Source organism: Lissotriton vulgaris, chromosome 3_1 (assembly GCF_964263255.1).
Source record: "Lissotriton vulgaris chromosome 3_1, aLisVul1.2, whole genome shotgun sequence".
Classification (NCBI taxonomy): Eukaryota; Metazoa; Chordata; class Amphibia; order Caudata; family Salamandridae; genus Lissotriton; species Lissotriton vulgaris.
Window position 1 is genome coordinate 1,060,857,214 of NC_141689.1, and position 13,098 is coordinate 1,060,870,311.

At 46.4% G+C, this 13,098-nt stretch overlaps 1 protein-coding gene across 1 annotated transcript in view; it reads right to left on the reverse strand.

Moving 5' to 3' along the window:
• The window catches only part of LOC147727391 (coiled-coil domain-containing protein 171-like), a 1,936,181-nt gene that overhangs the window by 1,457,834 nt on the left and 465,249 nt on the right, over positions 1-13,098 (reverse strand). The window lies entirely within an intron of this gene.

Below are 13,098 nucleotides of genomic sequence, written 5' to 3' on the forward strand. Positions count from 1 at the left end.
GCCTAGAGGCGCTGGAACTGGAGCCCAGATTGCTGGGGAGATGGTCGGTTGATGGTGGGCGCCCCCCCACCCCCACCCCTGCTCCCAGGAACTACAACTTGAATTGGGAGCCGGCTGTGGGCACAGCAGAGGACATCGTTTTTCCTCCAGTCTAGTTGCCAGGCCTGGGCCTGTCAGCACTGCCCTGTAAGCACTGTGCAGGAAGGAGTGGTGAGACATAGCTGGTAGAGGAAAATACCCTGCAAAATGGTGGGTTCGGGGGAAGACCCTGCCACCCCCATCATTGCCCTCACCCCTCTGTCTGGCCTGTGGTTCCCCCGCACGCGGGTGGACCATGAGGAGGCACTGAGAAGGCAGGAGGGCCTGTGATCGATTACTGTGGAGGCGGTTGGGACGCTGTGGGCCTGTGTGTCCCACACCAAGCAGCGAGTGTGGAGACAAGAGTGGGTGATGACGCCTGCAGGCCTGTAACACACAGTGAGAGGCTGACTCTTAAGGCCATGGGGTGTGGGACAGTGGTAAAGTGTCCGAACGGGAGCCTACAGGTCAGGGACACCTGCTGGTTGATGTGGTGCCACCTGCCGATGGAGCCTCGAAATCTGTAGTGTCCCCGTTGATGTCATCGGGCCTATGGCCCGGACGTTTGAGTTGGGGATGAGGCCAGAATGGTGTCCTTGAGGTGTGGGACTATGGCTACCCTTAGTGACTTGTGGCTTGCCTGATCCATGTGACTGTAGAGGCCCCCCACTTTTTGGGGGTGCAGCAGATCCCTGTGTGTTTATTTGGGGGGAGCTGTCCTCTTCCTGCTCCAGTAATATACCGATCTGAATGTTGTTTAGTGGATTGGAGTCAACCACTGGAACCCAGAGAGACTGTGTGTGCTTCTGACCTAATCTCTGCATGAGGACAGGAATGGAGGCTTCACTGTGGATTGACAACGGGCAAGGGGTTCTCAAAGGAGCCCAGCAGACAAAAATTGACCAATATGCCAGATCCTAGTGGCCATTTAGGCCTCAAGTGCTAATTTACAAGTCAAGATCGATTCAATCTCCATGGATGTGAACTTGCTGCGGGTAGACCTACACAACGTAGATGAGAGGTCCTTGACAATGAAACAACAAGTAAATTACCTGCACAAGGGGGTGATGGTACTGAAAACAATGGTTGCCAGACTCACTGCACAAATGCAGAAGCTAGAAATGTGCGCTGTGGATGCTGAGAGACGCTACCAGTGCTGCAACCTGCGCTTCGTGGGATTCTCCCGACAGCACAAAGGGAGGAGCTCCGCAGCTCTTTCTTGAACAGTAGGTCAGAACATCGCTGCCGGAGGCTGGCCTGTCACCAGTCTTCGTAGTTGAGCACGCCCATAGGACTCTGGTGCCGCCTCTGCCATTGGGTGACTGCCGCGAACATTGATCACGAAGATACTCAGATGTACAGATAGGGATGCTATCCTGCAGGCGATCTGGCCGTTGGGGAATCCCACCTTAACACCTTGGCTGCTTATAGGTGTTTTCCCCTCCTGTGCTGCAGGCCCCCACTTTCCCATTGTTCATGACGAGCTCAGCTCGTCATCAGCACAGCTCAACCGTGCATCATGACGAGCTGAGCTCGTCATCAGCATCGAAAGGGTTTTAAAGAAACCGCACCAGATCTTCCTAGACTTTACACAATGAGTCCAGTACGTGCGACAAATGTTTTGGGGCATTAAACAAAATCTGAAGGCCGTAGGTCTAAGAACATGTACCTATACCCCACAAAATTGAAGGTCCTGCGCGAGTGGAACTCTGTTGTTTTCGAAGTCTGAGAAAGTGTAGAACTGGCTGGAGATTCAGGTAGTTGGCAGGCTCCTGATACCCATCCCTGGAGGGATCCTTGCTTGGTGCCAGAGAAAATGAAGGAACGGATTGACGGGGAGGTGACGAGGTAGGCTCAAGAAGAAGTCACACTCAGAAACTAATGTAGTGGATAGGCAGGATGGCAAGCTTGACTTGGAACGCCAGTGTGTGGAATGGGAGAAAGCTAGAGCCTGGGTGGAGGAGGTCACATCTGCAACCTCCAGTGGGAGCAGATCCAATATGGTAGAAGAAACACTGGAACTGGCTGGCACATAAAATCCGATATCGCATGGTGATAATTTCTTACACCTGTGAGTCGGTGGCAGTGTGTGGACGCAGGGGTCAGCACAGACTGTGAATACTTAACTGTTGCAGCTGCAAAGGACGATTTGGACAGTGCAGCTCAGGAGGAGTAAAATTGACCATTGTAATGATATAAGTATGGTGCTTCATTGAGCTAATATACTCTTTTTGTTGTGCCAAGTGGAGTGCAGAGAGGCACTTCGTGGAAGGGCGATGGATAATCTCTCTGTCCACCACCCTCTTTTTTTCTATTTTCCTTTCTTCCTTCCCTATTTTCTGTTCTTACTGTGTTGTGAGAGTTGCAGGGCGAACTGCAAAGGCTGTGTGGTTAGTGAGTGTGGAGTGCAGTGACCTCCCACTGAGGGGTGTGTGAGATGACTGTAATGAAGGGCAGTTAGAGGTCAGAGTGTACTTTGGGCTGATTTTTTGCTAGTTTGACCTTAGGCATAGCACATTCCCTTGGTACTATACTAAGGCCCACATGCATCAAAGGAAAAAACGGTCGCAAACGGGCAGATTCTCGGAATATGCCCCTTTGCGACCGGTATTTTTGCATTTGGGATGCATCATCCCAAATGCAAAAATCGCAATTTAAGTAATTGCGAAATTGCAATTACTTTAATTGCGATTGCATTTATAGAATCACACTTTGCGATTCCTTAAATGCAATGGAATAAAGTTTGAAAAATTGCGATTTCACAATTAAGAATTGCAAGTTACCATCAAATGAAAGGTGATGGTAAAATGCAATTTCTTTGAAAGGGAGACGACCATTACAACGCGGTCTTTACACCGCACTACCATTACGACGCGGTCATCACAACCCATGTCGTTACAAAGACTTGCGCTGGATGGTGCTATATACTAAAGAATAGTATGATTTACTATTCAAACACCTTCCCTACTGTTACGTGGGCTAGAGTTGGAATAGTAAATCATACTATTACCAAGTCCAGCGCCTACAGCGCATGTCGTTGTAACAACTTGCGTTGTGATAACTGCGTTGTAATGGTAGCGTGGTGTAAACACCGCGTCATAATGACATACATCCCTTTGAAAAATGTACAAAGTGCATTTTTCAATGTCCCAGGTTACAAACACACATGCCTTTGGGGCATGTGTGTGCGCAACATGGATGCACATCACAATTTCAGGGGTACAACAGGGTGTCCTTTTTGCACCCTTGCAATTGCATGCGCAATTTACGAGTACCTAGTGAGTACTCGTAAATTGCGAATTCAATCCCCATTCATTCCTATGGGGCTGTAGGCCCATAGTAATGAATGAAAAGCTATTCCTTAAATGCGACTCGAAATTTACGAGTCGCAAATAAGGAATGTGTAGGAATTGCTATTTTATTAGCAATTCCTACATGCATATGCTTTTGCGAATCCTTAATTGCGATTACTTATTATTCGCAATTAAGGAATCGCAAAAGCCATCCTTGATGCATGTGCCAGTAAGTTATTCAGGAGGTGAAGAGCTCTGTTTCTATTACACGCTTCTTGAGACATGCACATTGAGTTTTGCATGTTAGAAGAGGGGGTGAGAGTCTGTTATTGGGGAGACATAGTTTTGTACCCGGGTACCCGGGGAGGAGGATGGGGTGGGGTATATTTTCTAGATTTGGATCTACATAACATATTGGTGAACAACATCCATATAGTGGGTGTGCAATGGATGGATGGTTGACCTGGATTCCAGAGATTCAGGGTTGGTGAAATTGCCCAGGACGACCAAAGGTAGTATTATTCATTAGATATAATATGGCATAATATGGTAGGATGCATGTGTATGGTCACCTGGAACATGTGGGGACTGAACATTTTTGTCAAGCAATAAAGAGTGAAAGCCTCTCTATGGAGGTTAGGTGTACCTATAGCAATGTTACAAGAAACACAGAGGCCCAGAAATTACAGAAGAAATGGAGGACCAGTTTTACTCCTCTACCTACTCTATGGACACACTGAATGGAATGATAGCCTTCTGGATTGGGTAAATGTGCCCCGTCTTAAGGAGCTCCAGATGGAGGGACTAGAGGGGTAGATAAGAGAGGTGGAAGTGGCAGCAGCCATACGTGATATGGCCTGTGGTAAGTGCCCTAGTCCTGATGGTCTCCCGGTAGTGTATTATCAAAGCTACTCTGATTTGCTTGTCTACTGGCTCCTGGAGGCATTTTTGGAGGCCAGGTGTCAAAGTGTAATATCTCCTTTTATGTGGGATGCCCTAAAGGTGATGATACCTAAGCCATATAAAGGCATGAGAGACCCGGTGTCCTCTGCTGTTGACACGAAAATACTTTCAAAATTGCTGCAGAAGAGATTCGGTCAGGTTGCAATGAACCAAATGTGGGTTCATCCCTTGACGGGATACCCATATAAACCTCTGCCGCCTGTCACCCGTGCTGGTCTTAGTTCAGGGGCAGACAAGGAAGCTGAACTAGTAGCATTGGACATGGAAAAAGCTTTTGACACCCTGAGCTGGGAATATATGTGGGAGATGATGAGGTACATGGGCCTGTGGCCAAGTTTCTTGTCCTGGGTGTGGCTGCTGTACACTGAGTTCCCACACCAATTTGCATTAGTGATGTAGCTGCTGGCAATACACCTGAGACTGGATCTTACATTGTGTCGCTGTATGCCTAAGACACCCTCCTTTACATGAGCTAACCAGAGGGACTCAGTGCTGGTGATAATGGTCTTCGGACGGGCATCTGGTCTACAAGTCAACAGGCATAAGATGGTACTATTTCCTTTGGCAAGGCTGGCGGGGCGACTGAAGGCAAACCTCCCCAGATTGGGACTCCCTTCGGAAACTGAGAAGTTACAATATTTGGGCAACCAAAAAGTACACAATCCAGGTCATCAGGATGACCTATTAAAAACGGGGCGGTTCATAGATAATTTATGCACCTCTATTAGTTCTGGAACCAGCTACCAGTCTCAGTGATGGGCAAAGTGGTCCTAAGTAAGATGGTGGTACAGCTCCGGTGTCTTTACATGATGCAGAATTCCTTCTGTAAACTGTGAAATCTGCATTCACGGAACTCAACAGCCTCCTGGTGTCCTTGGTGCGGGTGGGTAAGAGGAGCAAAGTCAAATTGGACATGCTAAAACTGGACCCTGTTTTGGGCGGGCTGGGACTTCCAGATCTGTAGTTGCATTCTATGTCTGGGCTCCAACAATACGTGGCATTATGGTGCATGGAAGGTAGTAACAGGGAGAAAAGGCTGGTGGCAGGACTGGTGGAGGAGGGAAGCCTTCCCAAACTCCTGATTAGCAGCATAAGGGTGCTGATGAATAGCCCATATATAGTGAGACAGGTGGTGAAGGTCTAGGAGCGAACAGTGAAGCGAGTCTTGGGAAGATCCTTGTATTCTTGATTTCTCCCTCTCTGGTGGTTGAAGTCTTTTCAGCACATACAGTTGTTAATGGATATATCCCAATGAGGGGTGGGTGGCAGTCAGAACAGCTCCATTGTTACTTTGGAAGAGTCTGGTCCTCTGTTGCAGATGGACGTGAGACAGTTTCTGCAATATGCCAAACTCTCCGTAATGGTCACAAGATCTGGTCGACCTTCAATCAATCAATCAATCATATAACTTGTAAAGCACACTACATACCTGTGAGGGTTCCAAGGTGCTGGGGGTGGGGGGGCTGCTGCTATTGGTCGAAGAGCCAGGTCTTGAGTTGTCTCCTGAATGTCAGCAGGTCTTCGGTTTGTCGCAGGCAGAGGTGGAGGGTGTTCCAGGTCCTGGCGGCTCGATGGGAGAAGGATCTGCCTCCGGAAGTAGTTCTCCGGATGCGTGGGACCCTGGCCAGGGCGTGGTCAGTGGAGCGAAGTTTCCTGTTGGGTACGTAGAAGGAGAGTCGACTGTTGAGATAGGCTAGGCCTTTTTTCTGGAGTGCCTTGTGTGCGTGGATCAGGAGCTTAAAGGAGATTCTTTTGTTGACGGAGAGCCAGTGCAGGTTCCTCAGGTGGGGGTGATGTGGTCGCGGCGCGGGACGTCGAGGATCAGGCGTGCAGAGGCATTCTGGATTCTCTGTAGTCTGCTGATGAGCTTGGACGAGGCTTTGGCGTAGAGAGCGTTTCCGTGGTCAAGTCTGCTGCTGACTAGTGTCTGGGTGACACTAGTCGTGTTTGTCGGGATCCATCTGTAGATCTTGCGGAGCATGCGGAAGGTGTTGAAACAGGTGGAGGAGACCCCGTTGACTTGTTTGGTCATGGAGAGTTTCGTGTCGAGGATGACTCCCAGGTTGCACGCATGGTGGGTGGGGGCTGGGGGGGGACCACAGTGACTACCAAGAGTCGTCCCATGCGGAGGGGTTGGATCCGAGGATGAGGATTTCCATTTTGTCTGTGTTCAGTTTGAGGCGGATGTCCTCCATCCAGTCTGCGACAGCCTTAATTCCCTGGTGGAGGTTTGATTTGGCAGTGCAGGGGTCCTTGGTGAGGGAGAGGATCAGCGGAGTGTCGTCGGCATAGAAGATTATGTTGAGGTCGTGCTGTGGGGCGATGCGTGCTAGTGGAGCCATGTAGACGTTGAACAGCGTCGGGCTCAGGGAAGATCCTTGAGGGATGCCGCAGATGATGTCGGAGGCATCGGATCGGAACGGGGGGACTCTCTGAGTTCCACCGGAGAAGAAGGAGGTGGTCCAGTCCAGGGCCTTCTCTTGAATCCCTGCTTCGTGAAGGCGTGTGCGTAGTGTGTGATGGCAGACGGTGTCGAAGGAGGCAGAGAGGTCCAGGAGAATGAGGGCCGCCGTCTCGCCATTGTCTAGTAGGATCCTGATGTCGTCTGTGGTGGCGATGAGGGCAGTCTCGGTGCTGTGGTTACTGCAGAAACCTGATTGGGACGGGTCCAGGATGTTGTTGTCTTCGAGGTGACGGGTGAGCTGGGTGTTTACTATCTTCTCGATGACCTTTGCAGGGAACGGAAGCAGGGAGATGGGACGGAAGTTCTTGAGGTCGCTCGGATCCGCCTTGGGTTTCTTCAGTAGGGCGCTGATCTCTGCGTGCTTCCAGTTCTCAGGGAAGGTGGTGGTCTCAAGGGAGAGGTTGATGATTTTGTGCAGGTGGGGTGTGTTGGAATTGCTGGCTTTGTTGAAGATGTGGTGAGGGGGAGGGTCAGATGGGGAACCGGAGTGGATAGTTCCCATGGTCTTGATTGTGTCCTCGATGCTCACGTTGGCCCAGGTTTTCAGGGTGTCGTGGGCGGTGGGGTGCGGGGAGTTCAGTGCGGTGTGGTCTGCAGGTGTCGGCCAGGGTCTGAAGCTGTCATGGATGTTGGTGATCTTCCAATGAAAGAAGGTGGCGAGGGAGTCGCACAGGGCTTGCGATGGTGGGATGTCGTTGGTGTTGGAGCTGGGGTTGGAGAGTTCCTTCGCAATGGTGAAGAGCTCCTTTCTGTTGTGTGTGTTGTTGTCAAGGCGGTTTGTGAAGGAGGTTCTTTTGGCGGTCCTAATGAGGTGGTGGTGACCTTTCTGGCAGAGGTGCAGGAGTCGCACACTCTCATCACAATACTGGCCATAGGGTCTTTTTCTTAACTAGTTTAAATACTTTCATTTAAATTAACAATATTTATTATGCTCTTTATTTTACATTACTACCTCCATTATTTTCTGTGGGAGGGTGTTGCAGTATTAGTGGTTAGCCATGTGCGGTGCTGGACTTCACTATTGTTTTGGGTCCTTTACTATTGTTTTGGGTCCTTGCTGGCTGTAGTAACTTTAAAAGTACAATTTATGAATAGGAATGGGGTTACTCTTTTGTGGGTGGGTGAACATCCCTCCCTAACCTCTCCAACCCCTCCTTAAATCCCTCCCTTTTAGTAGTAAGTATGTTCCTTTTTCAGCGGCTCCCTGGTCCCAACCACATTTACTACTAAGTAATAAACGTACATGTGTGAGGATTTCCCTATAGAAAAAAAAAGGAGCAGTGGAAGTGGAGATCTAGGTTTGTGCATTGCATTTTGTAGTGAGTTGTAACACCATAGAACTGCTTTATGTGCTAAAAAATGCAGTTTGTGAATCAGGCCTTTTGACCCCTTTGAAATGTGGTTATTAATACCCTAACTCCATATAAGCAGGTCAATGCCGTAGACTCACAGAGGCTGTATCTGCCAGTAACAACTTGTTACTCTGCACATTTTTTGCCATTTTATTATGAGTTTTTTCTTGTGGTGGGTTAATTAGATTAGGAGAGCTACTACTTGTAATACTGTTTTGAAAAATAGGGGTTTTGTGCAATTACTTAACACTTCCACTGACACCACCACAGAGGTGCCAATTTGTGTTGACACGCTCTAGTGGTTGGAATTGGGTTTCCCTCACTCCTTATAAGATGGGCAATGCCGCAGACTCACAGCAGCTGGCTCTGCCTGGAACTGCATGTTACTCTGCAAATTTTTTGCCACTTTATTCTGTGTTTTTACTGTAGTGGGTAAATGGGATTAAGAGAGCTACTAAGTTTAATTTTAATTGTAATACTGTTTTTAAAAAACAGGGGCTTGGTGCAATTATTGAACACTTCTATCGATTTTACCTCAGTAATGCCATTTTAGTGTGACTGCACTCTAGTGGTTAGAATCGGGTTTCCTCTCTCCATAAAAACAAGGATATGCCGCGGACACGCAACGGGCGTCCCAAAAGCAAGCCTGTCTGTGCCTGTCCACGTCCGGAAAGCATCCAGCACCAGCCATGCTGCCAGTGAGTCCATCGAGCCTCCTATGAGTAAGGTTTATTCAAGAGATAAGTTGACAACAGTTCAAAATCTGCCTATCACTCCCCTGTGTAGCCACAAATTCAACCTTGATAATATGTCCAGTAAATATGGTAGGATTAATTTTCCGTTTTTGGTGTCTCCCTCAATTTGCTGAATGGGTTTCATGAGTCTACACCCGGGACTTCTTTATCGGACAATGCTTTTCCTTGGAAGGAGCAGCAGGGCTCCTTCATCTTGGCTTCCCTAATTAACTGTCATTCTCTATCTAAACACTCTTTTGAACATATTTGAACTACTTATAGAAGATATGTGCGATAACTTATTGTTCTTGAAGGAAACCTGTCTTACAGAGTCCTCCTCCACGCCGGATATTGCTTTATCCATCCTGTCTAGGTTCCTAATTCAGTCTATTTACAGAGTGGACAAACAGGGCAGAGGTGTGGCTATAGTGTACAGGGAATATTATCATTACTTTAGCTCTAACTTTCTAATAGTGGTACTATTGAAGGCCTCTCCTTTGTTTTTACCTTAGACACATCTTTTACGGTCTCGGGGCTGCTAATTTAAAGACCTCCTAACTGCTCTACTGTGGTCCTCAACTTATTAATGGACTTGATAGGTCAGCTCTCTATACTCCGCTCTAACTTCCTTCTGCTGGGTGACTTTGATTTGAATATAGATGAGCTCAGCTGATCAGTGGCTAAACAGTCTCTTTCTACTTTAGAGGATTTAACCTAGAACAACATGTGCGTGGTCCCACCCAGAGGGCTGGCCATACTTTGGACCTTATTTTTTCCCACTCTTTGAACATTCATATCGATCGACTTCTTAAGCTAATCTGCTTGGATCACACCCTGGTGCTTATACAAATTATCATTAATCTCCCTAAGAAACATCAGTTGCTTTTTCAGAGAGTCTCCAGGTCTTGGAGCCAAATCTCTGAACCAATGCTTTCTGATGCACTACAACGACCCCGCTCAAAATTGGGGGGTTGTGGGCTGTCATTGGGACTACGTGGCTTTTCATGGCCTATGATTTGATTGTCCCTTTAAAAACAGCTTCTCAGCATAGATCAAAACCCTCAGTGATGTAGTTCTCAGCTGTCTTAAGAGATGAAAGATCACACTGTAAACACCATGAACGTCGTGGAGGAAATCATATGATTTGGAATCAAAATTGGTTAACAAGAAAGCATCAGGCAACTTCTGTAGAGCTCTGCGCAGGGCACATAAAGAATTTCTCCCTTCCTCTATCCCCACTGCCGCTAATAAACCCCGCAAATGTTTTAGGTTTGTAAACTCATTTTGTCTCCTAGTGTGCTGCAAAATCCCTGGACTTGTGCTAGGAGCTTTCAGACTTTTTTTGTTCATAAAATCAAAGTGATCTATGATAACTTCCCCCACAGGAGCTGTCCACTCCTAACTTGGACAAGAACACTTTACCTGGCCCGTTGCTGACCATTTTTGACTTAATCTCTCAGGAGGACTTGTCCGTTTTACTGGCTAACTTTAAGTGTAGGTCACCTCTTGATCCCCCAGACATTCTTAAACTTGTTGCTCCATTGGTCAATCCTGTTCCTAATAAACTGGTGAATGCCTCGTTGAAGGCAGCTATATCGCCACAGACCTGGAAACAGGCCCTACGACTGCCATTACTAAAGAACTCTAATGCAGACCCCAAGGTGCATAGTGATTTTAGAACGATCCATCTTTTACCTGCAGTAGCCAAGATGTTAGAGAAGTTGTTCAATTAACAACTCTCCCATTTTTTGGAGCAATACCATCTCCTACATGACACGCAATCTGATTTTCATGCAGGCAAGACCACAGAATCAGCTTTCTGGGAGGTCTCTGAATTTATTAGGGACACTCTTGAACCAAACGCGGCAGCTATGGTTGTCTTTATGGATCTGTCGTGGCTTTAAACTTGGTCTCCTATTCTCTTCTTCTGAAAAGTTTGTGGAGTGTGGGTATCCATGGGCTGGAGAGGGGGGGTGGCTCAAATCCTATTGGGAAGACAGATCACAAATAGTACTTCTCCCAGCCTTCAATCATTCTTCATACCACCTGAATGTGAGGTGCCTCAGTCCTCTCCTCTGAGTATGACTTTTTAAATGTCTATCTGGTCCCCCAGGCTGGTCTCGTTGAATCAAGGGGTATGAGGGTGCTCTGGTATGCTGACCACATCGATTGATGTTTTCCTTTCGGTGGATGGATGTTGGAGTCTTGAATTCATTTAAGGACTGTCTGAAGACTGTCAGTAAATGGATGAATGTTAATTGCCTCTAAGGGAATTCTGACAAAAAGGAAATATCCTTCTTTGGCATTAACAAATTTACTGATGCTTATAACTGATGGCCTTCAGAGCTTAGTATACCCCGTTACATTGCAAGTGGTAAGAAATCAAGGCTTCAAATTCAACTGCAATCTGTATTTCGAACCACTGGTTAGAGCTGTTACGGCTAGTTATTTCCTTAGGTTAAAATCTTTCAGAAAGATTCTCTATCTGGCTCCTGAGGACAATTGTAAGACCATCATTCAAGCCCTGGTTACTTCTAAGCTAGACTACGCAATTAGCTTGTACATGGGTTTACCATCCTACTTGCTGCATAGTTTGCAGATCATTCAAAATGTGGCAACACATCTAATTTTCAAGATTCCAGCTCATTCATCTGTGACAACCTCCTTACGCAGTCTACATTGGCTGTCTATTGCCAACTGCATGAAATTCAAATCAATAATCTTTGTCTATAGAGCCTTTGAGCAAAAGGGCCCTTTATATTTAAGAAAAAGATTGTCAGCCTACTATCAGGGTAGATTGCTGCGATCCAACGTGCTTAAACTTCGGCGGGTCCCAGGGTCCACAAGCCTAAAAGAGGTGGCTGTTCCTTCTCATTTCTGACTGCCAAGCTCTGGAGCTCCCTGCTGACTGCCCTGCATTTCGCTCCTTCTGAACCTGTTTTTTGTAAAATATTGAAAACTTTACTTTTTAATGTGTAGGCTTTCTGTACTGAGGGTCTGTTAGTTCTTGTTGTTTCCTACTCATTCCGCTAGCACCAGGACGCTTCTTCGGAAGCAGCCGCATGCTTTACAAACTCTATTATAAATTCTATTGTATTTCTTTCAGTAGTGTTAAGACCTATTTACGACCATAGAGTTGGCTATCCTTAACCCCAAAGTGTTGAGGCTTTTCCCCTTCCGATCCCATGTTGAGTCCTGCTATGATCTTTGGGGCAGTTTGTGCTTCAACCCTGATAACAAATCTTCACCAAAAAGTATCAAGACCAAATTAGTGTCCTTTTTCCGATAAATTGGAGATTCTAAAAGTACCCATAATTTGTAGAGTTCCCAAGAAGGAGCAAGAAAATAGCAAAAAAAAGGCTATCTGGATGAAAGTGTATGCTTTTTTCTTCTTCTATAAATGGCATCAGCAAAAGAGTTGCTTTGCTAAGATCACCGTGGACCCAGCTTTCATAAACAGGCAGAGTTGCAGAAAAAGATTTTTTACCACAATTTTTGCCATTTTGGTAGTTTATGTTTCCTATTTTTGACGCTTTTACCTAACAGTTAATGGTGCAAACAAATCTCACATACATGGATGAATCCAGAAAGCCATACAAGTAGATAACATTCTGAATTCAGCAGTGGTCATTTGTATAGATCATTCATGGTTATCCGAAAGAAATTAATCAAAATAAGAACTAATGAAAATAAGTAGGAAAAAATAGAAATAAGTGACAATTTCAGCTCGAATTGTTTGCCCCAATGATCAATTAAAAAAAATAATACTCTCTTACACTGCACAAACACCCATAAAGGAATGGAAGTGTGTGTAAATCTCTGTACCATGTGGCAGGCACTGTGAACTCTGCACCGTGTGGCAGGCACCTCACATACCACAGATACACTAGGTCCTATTAAAGCCTTTATTGTATCAACATACACTGTTTTTAACATTGTCCAGTAGCCTTAGAATAAATAATATTTGGATAAGTCATACCAGGACAATTTTTAACTCACTGACTTTTTTTCTTTTTTCACATTCATCACTCACATACCCGCTCCACTGTATCCCAGGTGTCGCAGCACACCTTGACGGCACTCGGCTGTCAAGGTGGCCCCGATGATGAAGCATGTCACCGACCAGGTCGGTGAGTGAGGGGTTCCTTAAAAACAAAGAAGGACTTCTTCTTTCACACTAGTGTCTCATTCCACCAATATTGGCTGTCTAGCCT